Source organism: Scophthalmus maximus, chromosome 19 (assembly GCF_022379125.1).
Source record: "Scophthalmus maximus strain ysfricsl-2021 chromosome 19, ASM2237912v1, whole genome shotgun sequence".
Taxonomy (NCBI): domain Eukaryota; kingdom Metazoa; phylum Chordata; class Actinopteri; order Pleuronectiformes; family Scophthalmidae; genus Scophthalmus; species Scophthalmus maximus.
The window spans coordinates 14352212-14358340 of NC_061533.1; positions in this window are offsets into that span (position 1 = coordinate 14352212).

The window sequence follows — 6129 nt, forward strand, 5'->3', positions numbered from 1 at the left end:
TCTCTTGGTACTTATCACTTTAATTGCTGCCTCCTATTGTTAAGTACCTGGTTGGTATGTGCAACATGTGTTGTTCTTCTTTTTATTGTTTTGCACCAGTGTTGCCCGTGCAGCCTAACCTGGATGGCCGTGGAGGGGGAGATTGTGAAAGACACACTGACATCCAGGCAATCTTAAAGCTACAGTGTGTAATATTTAGAAGAACGTATTCACAGAGTTTGAATATATTGTCCACAATTATGTGTTCATATGTGTATAATCACCCGCAACAAAGAACCAATGTTTTATCGTCAACTTTGAATGAGTTACATAAAGTAACATGAGGGGGGACCCCACCTCCACGTAAGTCCCCATGTTTGCTACCTTGTGTTGTGCTGCGTTCAGGTTCCACTGCCACTCGGGAGGTCGGGAAAAAATCACCACAACGACTTCCGGCGGTCCGAATTCCGAGGTATAATGGAACGCAGCATTTTGGTTGCACAAAACGAAGCAAAATATGTCGCATTTGCGTTGAATCTCCAGCGCTGCGGGAAACCGGAAATGGAATTTTTCAGGGCGCCCCAATAAAGTGTCCCCTGACGGATGCTCAGTCGGTTGCGGTTTGCAACTTTACCACCAGATGCCGCCAGAGAAGTACAAAAATGACACAGTGGGGCTTCAAAGATAATAGAGTAACAGAGGCAACTTTTGTGCCCCTGGTGGTTTTCAGGAGGTATTATTGTTTGGTCACTGTTGCAGAGACGTTGCAGTGGCGAGACGCTGCTGAGGACGCAGGCTCTTTTACCTCGGAGTCGGTTCCTGAAGAAGTTGTCAACAGCGCTGTGGAGATGACAGAGGAAAAGAAGGAAGTATGTCCACTGAATCTCCTATTTCAGTGTTTTCTGGCTCTCGGTGATAATAAGCAGCAGCATCAAGTCAGTGCCAGCAGACTGGCTACTGTCCAAAGCAGAAAACAACCGTAAAAATCCCACGTCCAGTTAAACGTCCGGTAGTATCAAGAAGTAGGCTGGTTGTGTTACTCACTCATCTGGTGGAAAGGAGACAAACTGCATGTTGTTTTTGAAGTCTCTCAAGCTCTGGAGCTCTGTCCATGGAGAGAATCCCTGTCGGAGGTTGACCCTTGTTTTATATCTTATTCTAACACTCTCCTTCTTCGCCTGCTTTTGTTCCTCCGTCAGCGGTATTCTTTTTCTCCTGTAAGGTTGAGTTGTTTTTGTCAGTTCGGCTGTTCCACTACCATTTCCATCACTGAGGATCGATACACGGGGAACTCTATTCCCCATTCGTTGTGTTGGTAATACAATGGGCAACGCGGTTCTTTTGTGCCGTAAGTTGAGTCATCATTTTTGGCGGGCCAAGAGAATAACATGATTAAAGGCGTCGTTTCTCGCCATTACACTGTGCAATCACGTTTGAAACATCATAATGACAAGATTAGGACAAAATGTCATCTATTTCCGCTTGAAGATGAAGAAGACCACTCTTTTAAAAGAAAATGACTAATGAACAGACTTGTTATTCTGAACCCAAACATTCTCAAGACTTCGGCAAACCGAAGAAGAGAAACCAAGGAAAATATTTCAAAGTGAGGAACATCACTCTCCAAGTGTTTGGATTGAACACAAACTATTCCCAGAGCTCTCTGTAAATCATAGGTGATGATTATTTTCACCAGTTATCAGGACTGTGAAGTTCTGCGAATCCGGAGGAAATAATACATCTGCATGTGGCACGATGTGTTTCAACACTTTCACAAGAGACAAATGACAATATGTTCTTTTTTTTTCCCCCCATGTCTCTCGAACTTGGCTTTTCAGGTTATCATCTTGAAAGTTGCACTGTGAGAAGATGAACCCGGGGGTTACATATGTGTTCTTTATTGTCATATATCAGCAATTTGATTGACTTCAGAGGGTGAAAGAGGCTCGACTCTTCCACCAATCTGTATTTACAACAGGACACCATGAGATGAGAGAGTCAATGCTTGTCTTTGGATATATATGACTTGAGTAAAGACGCAGATTTTCCCTCCTTACTGTTGCTCGTATGGCGTCAAAGCCAAGAGCAGGGAGGCCTGTTGCTGCAAGACATCATCTCCCTCTCTCAGCCTGAGTCATGTCTGAGAGAGAGGGAGGGGACGGACAGAGGAACCTTTGTAGCACTCTCACTTCCATCCATCCTAAAAAAACTGCCTCATCTGAGCAGAAATAAATTCCCCTTCATGAGCGTATGGAGTTTTAGCCTGAACGATACTTCCCAATGATAACGGCTGGCAGTATAGACCGACTGAGACACCTCAGATTTGTCTGACCATAATTTATCTTGTAGTGATGTGTATGACAGATAAACTACGAGTCAGTTCAGTCTCCACCAACTGTTTCCTTATAAGTACAAAACAGGAAACTATTATGAAGTTTTCTTATCTTTTTTCTTCTTCTTTTTTCTTCTATTATCTCGGGTTTTTGCATGATGATTTAAAACACAAACAGCGTTATCACATTCCCCACACAAGCGATTCTGTCAGTGTTGCTCAGGAGACTGAGACACACAAACTGCCCTGTGACCCATGCAGTCATCTCAGTATCTTTTAATTTTGCAGTAAAAACATTGGTTCCTGCAAGAGTAGCGTGAGAACTGAATCTGACTGGCTTCAATAATCCTAATTTAGTCGTGCTTCTTATTCTTATCCATACAATTTATTGTAGTGCTTTAACACTATTCTCTGTTTTCACAGTATGAACATGTTTTAGTGTGAGGGGAAGGTGAGGTCATCCTGCGTCACATGTGTATTTATCTCTTTCTCTTGCTTGTGTGATCTGACAGACACATGTTGAAAGTTCTAGGTTAGAAGATTCATTTTGTGGGTAATTTTTTTTACTGCATAGATAAACAGTTTGAGGAAACAAAGATGTCAGCTTTCCTAGTGCATTGTGGGCATTGACGGTTCACTTACATTTACAGTATTCTATGTTCTGATTAGAGGAACAACATCATTTGCTTTGTTACATTGTGATTGGGGCCGTACAAATTAAAATATTTATATCTTAGTGATGGATTATGGTAATTTCCCTAAATGTGAGTGGAAGAAACTTGTCATTGAATAATCATAGTCCTCAGATTATACATGTTGTAACAATTGTAGGCTCAAAAGTTCTGAAACAAAAATTGTCTAGCACAACAAAATTTGCTCCTGGGAGAGTGCGAGGAAAACAGTAACAGTGTCCAAGCCGCTCTCCGCTTTTCTTTTCAAAAATATTTGATGTATAAAAATCATAGCCAATAAGTTAGAGCAAATCTGTGCTCAAGCCACTTCATCTCCATGAGACTCAGCACTCCCAGAGGTTTCTGGCTCCCAATTAGTCAAACCTGGAGCTCTCTTCTCATTGATTCACAGAACATGCTAAGCTGAGTAGAGAAACACAATGTTGGCAGCTCCTGACATTTCATTTTCATCTCCTTTCGCCGCCAGACAATGACTCACAAGTGGTGAGAGTCAACGAGCCGGCTCATTGTCTGCCTCCCCCCTGACCTTTGTCTTTTATCCCCTCACTTTGTCTTCGTTTCACATGTCCTTCAGGTATGAGCATGAAGACGGCACCTCACCATCACTCACTGCTCATATTCAACCCTTCTACACAATTGTTCCACAGAAAAAAAACAGCCTCAGCACAACGGGACCGTTGTTACTCAACAGAGGGGATTGTTATTTTCACTGCGCAGCACCGAATCCTGCGGTCAGCTGAGTGTGAAAGTATCTCATCATTCAGACGAGGAACGTTTACTTAAAATTGAACTAGCGCGCCAAAATCCTGCTGGTACAATAGATTAAAAAACAGAAAAACAAACACAAACAATGCACTTTGAGACAAATTAAAAAGATTGGCTTTCAGTTCCAGTTTTCATCTATCCAATCCAGATGTTTACGCTCTAATTTCCAGCAGAGCTGCTGCATTGTGTATTAGCTCTATTTCTCAATCTCGGGCTTCTCCCACAAGCGTGACTCTACACGGCATCATTTTCAAACTGATGATTTCATGTTAAAGTTGGCAGGTAATGTCAACCCACAGCTCTGTGTGTAGCACTGCTGTTATATGTGTTATCTTGACAGGGTGTGCCTGGTGATGTCTACAACTAGTACGCACGCTGTCCCCCAACGTTAATAATATTATGCTGCCTCTGGTCTTGTGGAGACCAGGAAACTACATGGAACTCTACAAGTCATTCAAGATCGGAGCAGACAGACTGAAATGTGTCCCTGCAAAGACCATTACAGGCCGGTGACGTGAGTCATGGTTTTGTGGATGAGTCGAGATAAATCAAGGATGTTTGCAGAGTATATTTTTGTTGAACAAGGAAAAGTCAGATTGCCTCTCACATTGTGCTGTGTGATCGCTGATCTTCGATGCTGTGACAGGCTCCATTCAGTGATGGTTGAGGATTTTTCAGTATGTGTCTTGACATAAGTGATAGATAAATGATCAATAATCTGGTTTCCATTTGAAGCAGATCTGGATTGCCACTCAGTGTTATTCAGCTTTGAGACTTAAATGGAATGCAATTCATTAGGGATTAAGAGAAGGTGTCAAATGTGGACAGATAATTATATATGTAAACACACACACACACACACACAAAATGGCCGTATGACAGTGACCCAGGACTGTGACCTGACATCTTGCTTACCGAAGCAAAATGTTATACTAATCAGATGTCTTGAAAGAATATTAGTTTGGTAAAAAGTCAGTGAAAACAATGCAGTGTTTAATATTTCTGTTCATAATACCAATTGAGTGTATTCAGACATGATTTCAATCTCAGTTTCAATACCCAACAGTATCTGTCTGCGTGCTTGCATTAATGGGTGTGCAAATGGAGTCAAGTTGACCAGACACCTGTATATGAGTATGTGCGGAGTGTGTGTGTGAATTGTGTAAAAGTTCCCACATTTGTACGGTGACTCGCTCCGGGCTGCTGACGTGCTGATATTACTGTTCCTCCTCAGCGGGCTTCGCTCAGCTGTACAACAGCGAGCTGTTACAGTATGAGTGTTGTTCCATCAACTGCGCGGTTCCTATGGCAGCTCTGAGAGATGAAGCAAAGGAGCGCACGTCCCAGTTCATGTCTGGAAACGGGCCTGCTGGACTCTCTTCGGCCAACATGGAAACGGTCCTTGGTCTTCCTGGAAGTGATGGAGTCTGATAGGCTGGAGACACTTCACACTACAGGCTCACAGGAATACTGCGATGACTTCTTAAATGGAAAAAGGACATCTTAGAATTATACACAAAATAACACTGTTGCTAAGTTGTAAAACTCCTGCAAGGCAAAACATTATGTGGCTCTGATTCAGGAGTGTTCAGACTGAAAGCAAAGCGATTTTCTTCTTGATTTACTTGCTTAAATTTTGTTTTTTCTGTATAATTTTGTGTTTATGCAGTCTGTGTTTGTTCGCCCCAAACATGCAGTCTTTGTTCGCCTGTAGCTGTGCAGATCTTTCACTCAAATGTTGCAGTACGGAGATTCCTGTTATATACTGTGTAGTGTATTCTGCAATTCATTTTTTTTTTTAAACAACAACATAAAAACAATTACCTGAAATGTAGAGTAAATGCACCCTCACCTTGACGTCTCTAGGACCTACATGGAAGGGAAAACTGGCTCCTACAAAGACACAAAATGTGCGGCAGGCAAACGGCACATATACAGACCCAGCGGTAGTGGGGATACACACGAAACACACAGGAGGGTCTATTTAAGTCAGGCGTGTTAATGCATTGTTGTATATTTACAGAGCGGCTCTACGCCCGCGACGGTTTTGTGACCAACCTGTGCCATGACCACTGTCGTGAAATGTGGACACACGAGGGCTCTGAGCTGAAGCCCTCCAGCTCTGTGGAGCGGCCTCGTTGCTTCTTACACAGAGACAACTCCCGCCCCAGGCCAGCGAGCATGGGGCGGGCTGTCCTCTGCACAGACTGCGAATGCCACCTTCAAAGGAGACACGCAGCGCCCCAGTTTCTGTGGCCACAGGGAGCTGTCTCACAGGACCAAGTTTAAAAAATTTCTCTCGTTACCATAAAATTTCTGGTAAAAAAAAATGACACGTGGAATGAGTTAGAGTGACCTAAA